The sequence below is a fragment of the Lissotriton vulgaris genome, chromosome 1_1 (assembly GCF_964263255.1).
Source record: "Lissotriton vulgaris chromosome 1_1, aLisVul1.2, whole genome shotgun sequence".
Lineage (NCBI taxonomy): Eukaryota > Metazoa > Chordata > Amphibia > Caudata > Salamandridae > Lissotriton > Lissotriton vulgaris.
The window spans coordinates 189,041,393-189,057,184 of record NC_141685.1 but is presented as its reverse complement, the minus strand read 5'-3'; the positions used below and the strand labels follow the sequence as shown (position 1 = coordinate 189,057,184).

Here is a 15,792-nt window from a genome sequence, read left to right as displayed (position 1 = left end):
ATTTATCTTCATCCTTACCCGGCTTTAGGAGTGCTATGAGTAAGGCTTCTCTCATGGATGCAGGCAGTGTCTGGGCCTCATGTGAAGCGCCATACAGTCGCACCAAATGGGGAGCGAGCAGATCCACATATTCTTTGTAGAATTCTGTCACGTAGCCATCTGGCCCCGGCGCTTTGTTGTTCGGCAACCGCTTGATAGTGTCAGTAACCTCTTCCACCGTGACAGGCCGCGCTAAGTAGGCCCTGTGGCCATCGGACAGCCATGCCAACTCCACATCCTCCATATATGCCAGTAATTCTTCTTGTGTGGGCGAGGGACGAGCCGCATACAGGGTGCTGTAATGCGCCATAAATTCCCTTATGACCTCCTTGATGTCGGTCACCTTTTCCCCCGTGACCCTACTGATGGCTGTTATGTTTTGAGGGGCCCGCCCCGAACAAATCTTGTCTGCTAGTGCCTTACCTGGTCTGCCTCCCTCTCCATAGCGCCTGGCCGTGGCCCTTTTGGTGACATATCTGAGTTCGTCAGATGCGAACTGTCTGTGTTCGGTCAGAAGTGATTGTATGTTTCCTAGTACCGTAGTGTCCCCTGTGTGCGTGTAGATTTGCTCCAGCTCTTGTATGGCCTCTTTGCGAGATCGAAGTTGTTGTCTGATGTCCTTCAGTATGCCCGAGGACGTACTGATGCATACCCCCTGATTGTGGCCTTGAATGCCTCCCACAGCAGACATGGGTCGTCCGTTGTCGGGCCATTAATGTCAAAGTAGTCTACAATCGCTGCGTTTATAGTGGTGACATACAGTGGGTCCTTCATGGCCGCCGCATTAAAGCGCCAAGTGAATGGCGGTGGCTCGTACTGCGGGATCTCAATCTTCAGCAGAACCGGGTTGTGATCCGACAATGTCCTGGGCAGGTGTGAAACGTGTTTAACCCAAGATAGCACTTCTCGTGTACCCATCCAGTAGTCTAGCCGCGCCCAACTATTGTTCGCTGCATTAATGTGAGTCGCAGCCGTGATCCCCGGGTTACCATCCCTCCAAATGTCAGTCAGTTGAAGGTCCTCCATCGCCTCCCCCAGCATGTGTCGTGCATTACCATGGTGTTCAGTGGTGTGTGCAGCTCGGTCTAAGTGGTCTTGCAACGTTACATTGAAATCACCCCCCCACAGCACATGATCTACATGTTTATCTGAAATTTTCTGCCATTGGCGTCTGTAAAACCCAGGGTCATCTACGTTGGGACCATATGTGTTCAGTAGCAGGATCCTCTGCCCCTAAACTTTCCCTCCACCATTACACTCCTACCCTCCGAGTCCCTGTCCACGCTCGTGATTTCAAAGTGGGTCCCTTTACGTATTAGGACACTGACTCCTCTGGAGTAAGTTGAGTAGTTCGAGCTTGTTACCGATTCTGCCCATCTGTTACCCAAGGTAGGTGTGTGCGTGGGGCCCAGATGCGTTTCCTGTAAGAACACTATATCTACATGCAGCCTGTCAAGATAGGCAAACATTTGTCTGATCTTTTTCGGGTTGCCTAGCCCCCTGACATTCCATGTGAGTAGAGCCAATGTATTAACTCTCGACATCTTTACCTGAACCCATCAGATCATATCGCTCGAAGTGTGACCGCCTTATACGGTACCGTGTAGACAGGAAATATTGGAGCTCATGGTGCGTGTCGCACGTCTGATTAGTGAAACAGAGGTTTGAACCTGCATGTGTTGGTACGGTCAAGGAGTTCGCCATGCTTCTCAGACACAGAGTTTGTGATTCGGACATTCCCTTTCCCCTCTCTAACCCCCCACCCACTTCAGCCCCCAAACTTTGCCAAAGCCATCCCGTAACAAACTTAACTTTCATTCGAAAACTTAGTGTGGGGCGCACCCACTTGGGGGTGTCGCCAGGTTCACACATCTCCATCCACGTAGTGGACGTGGACAGACGCCTTTAACGGCTGCAATGTCGTGTGTAATATCTCTCACCCTTTTCCCCCCACCCGCCATTCGAAGGGAAAGTATGGCATCTAGTAACTTTAAGCACTGCGAGTCGCTGTACCCCAGTCTCACTCGCCATTATAAGTTCGAGGCAGTGTTGGCCATAGTGTCCGGCTCAAGGGCCTGCCAGTGTTCGCGGCCTCAATACAATAGCCACTGCCAGTGTAGCCATTTAGACCACTGACCATGCAGTGTTACAGTGCGTTCATCAGAGCTCACCAGCCTTACACATACTCACTGTGGGGTTGTCCGTCTTGGGTTCTCTTGTCGTGAGAGCTAGGTTGCAAGTCTTTTTAGCCCCACAGTGTCCGGGCAAGCTCCCCGGGGCAGGCCAACGTTGGCTGTCCTTATAAACCTGGTTTTCAGCGGAGACCCTTGTCTGCACCGGGGGGCATTCGGGTATCCTGCCCGCCTCTCCTGTTATTCCACATCGCTGGTCGATTCCGTCCTGTTCTGTTCCTTCCGTCGCTTCCCTTGCTGCTTGACAAAATCATACGCCGCCTGCACTGATGTCAAAATAACCGGTTTGCTCAAGTTTGTGATTTTAAGTTTAGCAGGGTACAGCATTGCGTATTCTAGTCCCAGGTCGCGTAGCTTCTTCTTGATCGGTGCAAACTCTTTCCGTGCCTGCTGCACCGCCATGGTATGGTCGGGGTAAAACTCCAGAGTGTTCCCCTGATGTGTGATCTTGCCCATTTCCCTGGCGAGCCGAAGGACTGTGTCTCTGTCCCTGTAGTTGAGTGTACGTGCTATGATCATTCTTGGGGTAGCTCCCGGTTTCGGTACAGGTGCCAGGGAGCGATGAGCTCTTTCGATCAAAAACACCGGGGATAATTTGTCTGCGCCAAATATTTCTTTCAAGAGTGACTCGATATAGGTTTCCATCTTTCCAGTGTTGGTGGATTCCGGCAGGCCTGAGATTCGGAGGTTGTTCCGCCTGGACCTAGCTTCCTGATCCTCCACCTTCGCGTGCAAAACCTCCACAGTCTTCTCCAGCCCCTCGTACTTCTTCGCTGTGGTTTTATGCTCATCCTCCATGTCAGAGATACGTTGTTCCGCCTCCACTAGCCGCCCGTCGTGATGTTCTATTTTGGCCGCCATATTATCCACCCTCTGCACCACATTGTCGAGTTTACCGTTCATTTCTTGCAGACTTTGCTGGATTGCGCGGAGTACCGATTCCATGGCTGACCCTTCCGCCAATTCCCCGTCACCTTCAACTTCAGGGGTGGTCGTCACGTTTTTGGGCTGCTTCCTCGCTTCAAAGGGGAGCTTGGACTGTTGTCTATCCGGTTTCCCCATGCTCCGCTGCTGGCGAGGCGAGGTGTGGTCTGCCGTGTGCGAGTCGCTGGCCGTCCGTGCACTTTGTCCCGCCGGTGTCTGGGCCCCCCACCTCGAGGTGCGTCTGCTCATCGACCTGTGCGGTGGTCAGGAGCGTCGTCGAAGTCGTTGCCCACTCGTGGGATACGTAGCGATAGTGTCTGCAGCTGGCTCCCTCACTGTCCGCTGGGTGCGGGCTGGCTGTGGAGTGTTGCACGCGCTGTTAGCGCCTCATGGGGATCTCCATGTGTTCCCGTGCCACCGGTGCTTGACTCTCCCTCCCTGCGCGTGCAGAGCTGATTGGCGCGCAATTCATGCGGGGCAGCGGTCCGAGTCTAACCGAAGCAATCGGTGGGTAGGCTCACCTCGTGCGTGCTTATTCCGCTTTCCGCTGGTGTCCCTTCGTGTGCTGTGGTTGCATTTCGCCTGTCCCGGGGGTGGGCAACAGTGCCGGTCTCGTGCGTTCCAGCGCCGCCGCCATCTTGAATCTGCTGGAACGCACCGCTAATAACCCCTTTTCGTGCTTCAGCCGCTTGTATTTGCGGTTTTGCAGCCCCGCAGTTCTCTCCGCATCACCAGTCCTCCCTGTCACCTTCTTGCTGTGGCTCACAGCGCCGGGCAGGCGAAGATCCTCGTCAGTGCCGGCGAGCACCAGGTGCGGCCATTTTGAGTGTGCTCCGGCAGCTCTCCGCTTTTCCGCTGTTTTCTCGCTGCAGGTCGTTCTGGCAGCTACCACAGCTACACCATCGCGTCGGCTTCACATTCCGACATCAGATGCTGTTTTGTGGTCGGGTGTAACGGCAGATGTAATGGGCGAAAGGGCCGTTATCGTTGCGTCCGCCCGGCGGGGCCGACAGTTCAGCCAGCCATCCCGCAGTGCGCCCTCTAGCGCCCCCCCGAGGGGTGATCTTTGGAGCACAGGCTGCTCGGGCTGGGGCTTCTCTAACTCCAAAGCACAGCATTGAGGGTGCCTCGAGAGCTACACAGGAAGCACTTTATCGACTCTTCAAGATGGCCGGTTCCACGTCTCTCGTCGCCTCCACGGGTCTCAGCTTTGCCAGGACTGTGGATCAGGCTGCTGGATGTTTGGGAGTCTGGGTCTTGTTGATCTCTGTCGTTCGAGCTCCGGCGGGAGCAACGGCAAAGAAAGTCTTGATGCACTGATGGTGCCTGCTTTCACAGGGTGGCCACTCCTTGACCACAAAGGAGATTCTTCAGTCTTCCACGTTGAGTGGGATGTCGAAGAGTCCAGAGTTTCATTTCAAAGTTTCAGTCAGGATGATCTGGTTTGCATTGGCACAGCTCCTACCTTTATTCCAAATCTTGGGGCTGGATCTCCTGCTAGGTCACTCCTATGGGTGGGACCCAGGAAGGGGGTGGTTACACCCCTTTCCCTTTGTCCAGTTTTGTGCCAGAACTGGGGCTGGAGAGCCCCAGCACAGGTTTGAACTGGACTTTGCATGGGACACCTTGTGTGCCCCAGGCAGTGTCTAGTTTCATTCAGCCCTCCCTGCCCCAATCCACAGCCTTGAACCAGAGGGTGGCATTGATCAACCAGAGCGTGGTAGTGATGAATCAGAGGGTGACACTGGTGACGCCACTGGGCCAGTTCGGGAAGGTCCCGGAGCCGATCGAGTCCTTCTTCGCTGTGCTCTGGAGAACTGGCTTCCAGGGTGGCTCCCTCTTGGACGATCGGGGGAGAGGGCTCTGGCCATTCTGGTTCTTCGGGACTGGGGATGGCGCGGGCGGCCATGGACCGGGTCGTTACGCAGACCCATTCAGGGAGGCCCAACATCCCCAGGTGCTCTCTTCGCTCGACGGCTGACCAGGGAGAACTTTCGAGGTCGTTCCCCAGGAGGCAGTCCACGGGGGCATCGTCGCGGACAGTCACTTTTAGCATTCCGGATACTCCTCCCCACTCGAAGGGGACGCAGGCCATCGGAGTTGTCGGCCGACCGTACTGGGCAAAGGATATTTGGTAAGATCTGGTCCGGGGTCACCAGATGGCAGCGGACTGCGGTCACACTGGCCCCGGTGTCGCGGAGGGCTTCAGCCCGGTGCCCATTAATGTTGACCCACTGGCTGTACTTCTGCGTGTTGGCGGGAAGGGGTGCCCGCGGGATCAGGTCTCTTTCCCCTAGGCAGACCAGGGACATGGCGGCTGGTTCCCACTCGGGCTGGTCTGGCTCGTACTCTTCGTGTCTTCTTGGGTTTGCTCTTCTCCCAGGGCGGCGGCAGCGACCTGGCGGGGCATAGGGCTCTGGTTTTTTGGGCAGTTGGGATCATTGGAGTAGTGGCCGGGTCACTGGCATCGATGGCAGGTAACGTTGGCGCGGAAACCTGGTCGTGTCGTAGGGCTTCCTCTTCCGGCCGGGGGCGGGGTGTGGCTGGTGGGAGCCACCGGGACGGTGTCTCTGCCCCGACCCTGGCCTCCTCCTCCCCCTCGGGGGGGGGGATGGGGCCCTTGGGAGGCTCGGTTCTGTTCGCTGGGCCAGTTTCGGGGAACTCGGGTGCTCTCCCATCGGTCTGCCTCGATGGCGAGTTGCCGAGGTTCAGTCAGTTTACTGTCAAGGAGGGGCTGCCTGAGCTCGACGAAGCAGTTGTTAGAGAGGTGCTCCCATACAATAAGGTCAAAGAGCTGCTCGTAAGTGGTCACCTTGCTGCCCTTGATCCACCCCTCGAAGGCTCGGCTAAAGAAGTTCACGTACTCCACCCAAGTCGTACCCGGGATCCGTTTGCAGTCGCGGAACCTCTGGCGGTACATCTCGGGCGTGAGTCCGTATCGAGTGAGGAGGGCGGCTTTCATGTGGTCGTAGGACGTCGTCTGATGGTCCGGGAGTTGCAGCAGGGCGTCTCGCCCTTCGTTGACAAACCTCCCCCATAACCCGGCTCCCCAGTCGCTCCGGGGGATCCGGTGGGAGGTCATGGCTACTTCGTAGGCTTTGAACCATTGCTGGATATCATCGTTCCGGTAATATTCTCTGACGACATCCTTGGGGATGTGGACCTTGGGGTCCGTAGTGACATGGGGGCTCGGGTGCCCGGGGACCCCGAGATCTTTGTTCTGCCTCCGAATCTCTAGTTCCTTCAAGTTGCGCTCATGCTTGTAGGCTAGTTTGTTCTCTTCCAGCTCTCTCTGCCTCTGTTTCTCTTCTCGCTCCTCTCGGAGCCGTAAGTGTTCTAAAGTTATTTTTTGTTCCGCCAATTTGAGTTCTCCAACTAAGCGAAGTCGAGCCAGTTCCAATTCGTGGAGCCTGCTCTTCTCCCGTTCTCGGGCCTCCTCCGGTGAGAGACCCGGTCTTCTTTCTTCTGTCGGAGCGGTGCTTGTTTCGGTGGTCTCGAGGCTTTGGTTTTGGGGTACGGCCGTACCCTTCTCCACCCAAGATTCCAAGGCGTGTTTGAAGTCATCTTTCGTGCTCAGTCCTGTAGTAGCAATGCCCAGTTCTATGCAGAATTGTTTTAGTTCTCTGTGGCTGTATTCTTCTAGTTTTTCCATCTGGAATTTTTCCGTTGTTCCACTCTCTTTTGTCGTCATGGTGGCTGTGTGTCGTGGGGTGAGTTCCTCTCTGTACGATTATGCGTTGGCTCGGATCGCGCCGCTGGCCACCAATGTTAGACGGGGACCCGGAGGGTCGGCCGAGTACAGGGGGAGAGGCCTCCGGTGAGGGCCGTCTCCGGCGATCGTACAGACAAGTAACTTCCCCCCCACAGATGGACAACACACAAGGATGAGTTCTGCACACTTTATATAAGAATCTTGAGGCAAGGTGATAAACGATACAGCGGGGTCAGGACACGAGGATCCTGCCAATTCTAGTCTCTGTAGGGAAAAGGGGTAGCGGGACAATCTTAGTACCGGTCCGGTACGGGAGCAGCAAGAGGGAAGCTCACAATCCTCGAGCTTGGGGGGTCCGCACAGATGGGCCGCGGCAGCGCCAGCAGGCTACGAAGATGGTTCGAGGTGATGAGGGCCGCGGCAGCGCCAGGAGGCTACGAAGATGGATCGAGGTGATGAGGGCCGCGGCAGCACCAGCAAGCTAGGAAGATGGTTCACAACAAGGAGGGCCGCGGCACCGCCAGCAGGCTTCGAAGATGGTTCACAAGAAAGGGCCGCGGCAGCGCCAGCAGGACTCCAAGGATGAGTTTGTCTCGGTGTCTCTCGACTCCAGGATACAACGGCCTTCCTGCTCTGGAGCTGCCCCAGTTATAGGTCTGGTCTCCTTTGACGTCCGGACCCTCGCACTTGGAGGTCGGGAGGTCCGGGATGAGGGAGTCCAGACACCCAGCAGGGGGGTGGAGCCAGCGCCCGTGGAGGCCGGGGGCGATCGACACCTGGCGGAGGGGAGCCATTGACACTCCTTCTCCCATTGACCTGCCAAGTGGTCTCTTCACCTCCTGGGTGGATGGTGGTGCCTCGATGTCGGGGCCTGGCCAGGCCCAGGGTTGGGGTCGAGCCGAGGCCACGCAGCCTTGTTATGTCGTGTCCAAAGATGGCGGCTGGGCCGGGGCAGTGGTGCTGACGGGGGCCCGGGCCAGCCGGTACTGGGGTGTTCGGGAGCTGGAGTTCCGTTGTGGACGGGTCGTGGGTTGCCCCGGTGGGTTGCCGGGATGGTTCTTGTCTTGGATACAGGGAGAGCAGGGGTCCGGGCCCCCGTCATGCGGGGAGGGAGCAGGCCTTCCACGAGGCCTGTCCAACACCATGCAAATTAATCTACATTGGTCAAACGCAGCAGAAGGCTAAAGTTAGAATTCTCCAACACATGAGCCGGATTAGATGCGAGGTGCAGGGCGCACCACTTGTAGATCATTTCAAACTCGCTGCACACCCCCTAGAAAGTCTTCGTTGGGTAGTGTTAGAAAAGGCAGTATTGGGACCCCGTGGGGGTGACATTTCGAGGATTCTGAACACACGTGAATTGAAGTGGATGCCCTTTTTTGATTCTATTCGCAAAGGTCTCAATGAACAGGATAGTTCTTTTTCCTAACTAGCAACCTTGCCCTGAGTCCCATACAAGCTACATTTCCAATATGAATTTAAAGTATCTCACACTTGAATTGGCCTACACTCTCCTGTGAGAGGTACGCCATTGTAGTAATGAAGCGTGCATGCATACTTCGAGGACAATGATTCTGTGTTATTATTACTATGACTCTGTGTCTATTTATCAATCACGTGTCAGGTCTTTCCACTGTGGCAAGAAATGGCTTTACCATCTAGGGATAGGTACGCCATACTGATATATTTTGGCTCCTGTGTTTCTAATTGTAAATTTGCATTATATCAATTTAGTGCTGCTAATTATGTCACTAGTCTGCTCTCAGTGTCTAATGATCGCGTAAAGCGCTCCGCATGTACCGCAATAACCCATATAGGTGACACACAATTCTAATTTCTTTACGATTATTATCTGGTTAACTCTGATAATAATATAGACCCTTTAATGCCAGGGTTCAAATATCATGTCTACTCCGTTGATATTCTTATCATACGGCCGGGACTTTCCACTATGTCCATACTCCAGCTCAGAGTCACGTGACGCAGTCCCCATAGTCACGGTGAAACCAGGAAGCTCTGTTCGCCACTGCAGACACTAGCAGCACTACATGCCAGATCCATTTGGCGCACGGTGAGTTCTCCATCGATGTGATCCCAGCCCCAGATAACCCGTTACTGCAACCCAACTTCATATCACAATTTATGACCCGTTCTCCGTGTTCCTTCACATATTTCACGGAACGATCCTTTGTGCAAATAACCTACCCCGCACCCCGTCCTGATGAAGACCCGCAGCAAGGGTACTACTAATCCCTGCAAATCATTGAGGGTCGAAACGTCGACAATAGCTCCTTGTTTGTCAACTTCACGTCAATACTTTGAAATTAAATGTAAATTGTGAAGTATGATATTTGTGAATTGATGCATTGAACCAACGGTCTTTTGTTTTTTGTATTGGAACTTACATACAAATGCATCTTTGATACTTGGATGATTTTACTGTCACAATGCCATTTACCACACTATCTTCACCTAATCACCTCCTCCTCCCCTTGGGGCACTGTACAACTATAATATGTAATCTATTGATACTATATTTAATATACTTATCCCCATTGTGAATAAAAACAATGTGGATTCATTCATTGTTTCTGTAAACTTTTTGAATTTTTTTTCACAATGTATATTTATTGTTACACTTACGCTGGGACCCCTTCCTCTCAGTACTTATACAACCCAGGTCCCAGTCACTATGTTTTGGTAACCCACCAAGCAGTGTACCAGTCACATTCTGCACCAGTCACTCTCTGCACCAGTCACTCTCTGCATCAGTCACACTCTGAAGGGGGCATTGCACCAGTTACAATCTCCACCAGTCACAATCTGCACGGTGCAGTGCACCAGTCACACTCTGCAGGGTGCAGTGCAGTGCACCGGTCACACTCTGCACCAGTCACACTGTGCAGGGTGCAATGCACCAGTCACACTCTGCACCAGTCCACTCTGCACCAGTCACACTCTGCACGATGCAGTGCACCAGTCACACTCTGCATCAGTCACACTCTGCAGGGTGTAGTGCACCAGTCACACTCTGCATGGTGCAGTGCACCGGTCACACACTGCACCAGTCACACTCGGCACCAGTCACACTCGGCACCAGTCACACTTTGCACGGTGCAGTGCACCGGTCACATTCTGCAACAGTCACACTCTGCAGTGTGCAGTGCACCAGTCACACTCTGCACGGTGCAGTGCACCAGTCACACTCTGCATGGTGCAGTGCACCGGTCACACACTGCACCAGTCACACTCGGCACCAGTCACACTCTGCATGGTGCAGTGCACCAGTTACACTCAACACGGTGCAGTGCACCAGTCACACATTGCACCAGTCACACTCTGCACAGTGCAGTGCACCAGTCATACTCTGCACCAGTCACACTTTGCACGGTGCAGTGCACCAGTCACACTCTGCATGATGCAGTGCACCAGTTACACTCAGCACCAGTCACACTCTGCACAGTGCAATGCACCAGTCATACTCTGCACCAGTCACACTCTGCACTAGTCACACTTTGCACGGTGCAGTGCACCGGTCACACTCTGCACAGTGCAGTGCACCAGTCACACTCTGAACAGTGCATTGCACCAGTCACACTCTACACGGTGCAGTGCACCAGTCACTTTCTGCACCAGTCACACTCTGCACCAGTCACACTTTGCATGGTGCAGTGCACCTTTCACACTCTGCACAGTGCAGTGCACTGGTCACACTCTGCACAGTGCAGTGCACCGGTCACACTCTGCACAGTGCAGTGCACCGGTCACACTCTGCACAGTGCAGTGCACTGGTCACACTCTGCACCAGTCCCACTCTGCACAGTGAAGTGATCCAGTCACACTCTGCACCAGTCACACTCTGCACGGTGCAGTGCACCGGTCACACTCTGCACCAGTCACACTCTACACCAGTCACACTCTGCACAGTGCAGTGCTCCAGTCACACTCTGCACCAGTCACACTCTGCACGAAGCGTGCACTGGTCACACTCTGCATGGTGCAGTGCACCGGTCACACACTGCACCAGTCACACTCTGCACCAGTCACACTCTGCATGTTGCAGTGCACCGGTCACATTCTGCAACAGTCACACTCTGCAGGGTGCAGAGCACGGGTCACACTGTGCACCAGTCACACTCTGTAGTGTGCAGTGCACCAGTCATACTGCACCAGTCACACTCTGCACAGTGCAGTGCTCCAGTCACACTCTGCACGGTGCAGTGCTCCGGTCACACTCTGCACGGTGCAGTGCTCCGGTCACACTCTGCACTAGTCACACTCTGCACGAAGCCGTGCACTGGTCACACACTGCACCAGTCACACTCTGCACGGTGCAGTGCACCAGTCACACTCTGCACAGTGCAGTGCTCCGGTCACACTTTGCACCAGTCACACTCTGCACGAAGCAGTGCACCGGTCACATTCTGCACCAGTCACACTCTGCACGGTGCAGTGCACCAGTCACACTCTGCACAGTGCAGTGCTCCAGTCACACTGCATGGTGCAGTGCTCTGGTCACACTCTGCACCAGTCACACTCTGCATGGTACAGTGCACTGGTCACATTCTGCAACAGTCATACTCTGCAGGGTGCAGTGCACGGGTAACACTGTGCACCAGTCACACTCTGCAGGGTGCAGTGCATCGGTCACACTCTGCACGGTGCAGTGCACCAGTCACACTATGCACAGTGCAGTGCACCGGTCACATTCTGCACAGTGCAGTGCTCTGGTCACACTCTGCGCCGCTCAGACTTTGCACTGGTCACTCCTCAGGGTCCCTTGGGAGGTTGTGTGTGCTGTATAATGCAGCAGTGACCCTCCAGGCTAGGCCTCACCTCTCCTCGTGCACCGGTTGGTGGGGGCAGAGGAGGCGCCGCCTTGATCTCCTCGAGACTGACGCGCGCGCTCAGGCCGCTGCACGAGCCACAATCGCTTGCGAACAAAACATGGCGTCTCACAATTACGCATGCGCATGACCGCTCCTCCTAACTGCGCATGTGCGAAACAAATACACTACTTCCCATTGCAGCCCAATGAAAAAGTAATACGATCTTGCACTGAGTACAGACTGTGACAGACTTATTTATTTATTTATGCGTTTTTATATAGCGCGAACTTTACCCGAAGGCGTCAGAGCGATTCACAATAGGAACAATAATGATACATGTGGGGAAAATTACAAGTGAGCAAATTATAAAAGCAAACGTTAAGTTACATGAGCAAAAGTGACAATTGTGAGCAAACAAAATACATGAGGTAGCAACCGGTGCAATACAGGAGGAAAAAGTGACATGTGTGCAGATTACAAGAAAAAACAAAGTGCAATTAGAGGTATAATACTGCAAAATATGGCTAACACTCAAGTCTCACTGCGCCGGCTCAGTGGAGAGATACTTCCCCCCATAGAAGAGCGAACCGAGGAGCTTTGCACCTAAATACATCTCGGCGCGTGCTGTGGGGCCTCTTGCTCCGCTACAGAAGGCAAGGTTTGTCCTCAGCGCATGCGCAGTCGTTCATCTAAACGACCCTCTTCACCCTCTCTCGGGTGCGTAACAGTGAAAACGGCGTGCCAGTCCTCCGCGCATGCGCTTTTGTTAACTAATAAGTCCTCTATAACACGCTCTCGCGGCCGTGTCTGTCCTCCGCGCATGCGCAGTTGTTCATCCACAAGACCCTCAGTAACCCTCGCTCATAGTTCAGTTCTGGGGCTTTCCTGTGTTTGAGGGAAGACGGACCCGGTTGCGTTCCTTCTCGGTTGGACTCCGTATGATTCCCTGTGAGGCTGCTCAATTACGCACTCTTGCAGTTTCATGTACTTTTCTGTTGTTAGCGCATGCGCAATCGTAAACAGAAAAATCCTGCGCATGCGCACTTGTGACCTACCTTATGTCCCGCGCATGCGCAGCTGCGGATCATCAGAGTGGCTTTTGTCCCGTTTGGGTTTTGTTGTCCCGGCGGCGCCTCCAGAGCCCCCTCCGCTAGGCTCCATGCTTTATTGGTGTATGCTACAGCTCCACTGCCCTCCCCTCAGGGCCGCTCCTCTCTCGCCGGTTCTCACAGTGCCAACGCATAAGAGAGGTAAGGGAAGACATGTCCTCGAGGCCGCGGTCGAAGGAACATTTAAGTATGAGAACTGCAAGGGCGGGGCCTGTGGCAATGGGGGCGGGGCATGTGTGTGGGTGCGGGGTCTGTGAATGTGGGGGCGGAGACCGTGTATGTGGGGGCGGGGCCTGTGGGTAAGGGGCGGGGCGTGAGGGGCCGTGGCCTGTGGGTGGAGCCGAGGTCTCTAGATATGAGGATGGGGTGAAAGAATAACCTCGCCCAGCCTGGGGGGGACATTGAATGATTATTTCCAGATTGTGCATAAATGCGCCTCCTCTGCCGAGAGGGGTCCTGTGGGTGGGGGCGGGGCCTGTGGTGTGAATGCGCCTGTTCGGACGAGGCCAGCTGCGCTCCCGCTGGCGGTAGCACCGCGGCGGCATTCTTACCACCCACCACAGGTTAGGTTGGGAACTGCAAAGGGGGCGGGGTCTGTGGTTGTGGGGTGTGGTCTGTGGGTTTTGGGGCGGAGTCTATGGGTGTGGGTGGGGAGTCAACAAAAGTGGGAGTGGGGTCAGTTAATGAGAGGGCGGGGTCAAAACAATAAACCTGCCCAGACTGGAAGGCTGTGCGGCCAGAGTTTGGAACTCGCTTCCTCGGCACCGCCACCTCTTTTCGCATCTTCCGAAAGGACCTTAAAACTCTTCTCTTCCAAAGACACAGCGACCAATAACTGACTGTTTCGTTTTCCTCACAGGAGAACTAGTTTGTCCTTAAACTTTGATTGTGGAATGTGTTTTTTTGGAACCCTAATCGCTCCTACCTTAGTTTGCAGGGTGTAATTTTTAGCGGATTTATACTCTGTAAATATGTTACGATACTATCTAATCCTATATACTTCGCTCTATTGTAAAGCGCTCTGACACTTCTGGGTAAAGTATGCGAAATCAAAAAATGCTTAAATAAATCCAGTGCGCTGCGACCAGGCTGTTGGAGACTCGTCGTGGCCTTGGGGCTCCCAGTCACACGTCTGCAAGTCACACGTTACAGCTATCTGCTGGTAATTAGGAGTTGCAGCGCCAAGATGCTCCTTGGAGTGGTAGTGCGCTATAAAAATGCCTCATCACATCACATCACGTCCTCAGGTCTGTAGACTAAAGACTGTTGCAGCTTGCAACTCAGAACTGTTGATTCCTCAGGCCCCGGCGGGCTGCTTTTGGAGGCTTAAGGTATGATTCTGAATGCCGCCATAGACGCCGAATCTCAAGTTGCACATTCTTACCTTTCTCCTAGACCACTGCAACCACTGACTTTACCCATTTGCTGACCACATCTATAAATGATGTTTTTGACACAAGTGTGTCCACAAGAGCATCTTTTAATTTGGCTGATCTGGGATGTGCCATGTAATATCAATTCCCTAGGCACTTTTAACATATGCTTTTCACAATAAATACATCCGACCGTATGTTTTTGCATGGCTTTTCTTAATAAACAGATCAGGCATATTGCCTACAATAAAATTGATTAAAATTATTTTAGGGAGCTAGCAGCTAAGCTGAAGCTTTTTGAAAAAATTACATCCTATTTGCTTCAGCTTCTCACTCTCCTGCGGTTTGCCCAGTGCTGCAGAGGGCTGGGCAGCGCTCCAAGTTAGCAGACTGTAGTTACTTTAAGTAGTTATGGTCATTTATTAGCAGGCAACTGAGATTATCTGTATTGGGGCCTCTCACATCCTGTTTGGTACAGTCGGGTCCCACACAGGCCTCGAAAAATCTTAAAAATGTTAGAAGACTTGTAGGACTAGTGACTCAAATAATCCACTCAACCTAATTGTAATGCTTGTGACCCCTAAATTGATTTCAAATGATGTGATCCTGGGCAAGTATTTTAATTTCCGCAGGATAAGACTTAAAGCCTTTTTTCAAGAATAAACCTTAGCTTGTACTTTAGTCAAGGGTACGCAGATTTGAAATTGGATTTATCTTTTAATTCCCAACCACGTTGTATCCCCCTTGAGGTTTTGGCCGGAAGATGCTGCAGAGGGGCTCTTTGACAGAGATCTTTTGTTCCTTGCCGTTTGGTGCAGTGGAGGTAAGTGACTGAAAAAGTGTAGATGTGGTGTAATGGAAAGTGATTAAAACAGGTTTGGTAGTGCAAAGAATGACTTTTATTCAGGTTGGCGCCTCCCCTGGTTAAAAGGAAGAGTGGCGACTATCTGAATTAATGTTTTGGGGTAACTGCGCTCTACTCTTAAGGGGTCGACATGTTTGATGCCTCAGTCTGGAGGATCAGTGGCAATTCATCAGTTCGTAAGTTACATGCATATTGTGCTGTGTGTTATGTAGTTGGCTCCTCATATGCAATGCATTACTTCTCTCTTCTCGTTGAGTCCATTGTCGGTTGTGCCCAGACGTAGGATCGTTTTTGCTTCGAAGCACGATAGTATGGAATCAGTGCAACTTTCTTTTACGTGTTTTAGGACTGTCCATTTTATGTCTTGTGTCCCATGTCTTTTTTCTTCGCAAGGTTGTACCATGGGTGCATTCTGGACTTTGCATTTAATTCTTGATCTGTGTTGAGTGAGCCTCTTTTTTTAGTGCCACAGTTGTTTTTACGTACGTATGCAAGCTGGCATGGGCATATTACACAATATATTACGTTGGTATTATTGCAATTTGTGAATTCTTCATGTATGATACTTTTACCTCTGTATTCAAATTTATCTCCTTCAATGGTACTCAAGCATGAGATTCAATTTCCTCATCAGTGGTGTCCTTTTATGGGAGGTAGTGCTAGCATGGTCTGTATGGAAACCTTTGGTCTCTTCACCTATGTATTGGCACATACTAGTTTGTCTTTGATATTTTTGTCAGCTGACCGCT

General features: G+C 52.8%; 1 protein-coding gene across 1 annotated transcript in view; it reads left to right on the top strand.

The window, feature by feature from the left end:
• Positions 1 to 12,774: 12,774 nt before the first annotated feature.
• The window catches only part of LOC147738138 (uncharacterized), a 70,016-nt gene continuing 66,998 nt past the window's right edge, over positions 12,775 to 15,792 (top strand). Inside the window, exon 1 of the mRNA XM_086952154.1 lies at positions 12,775 to 12,946. The gene's annotated coding sequence lies outside the window, so the exon portion shown is untranslated. The remainder of the gene's footprint in view (positions 12,947 to 15,792) is intronic.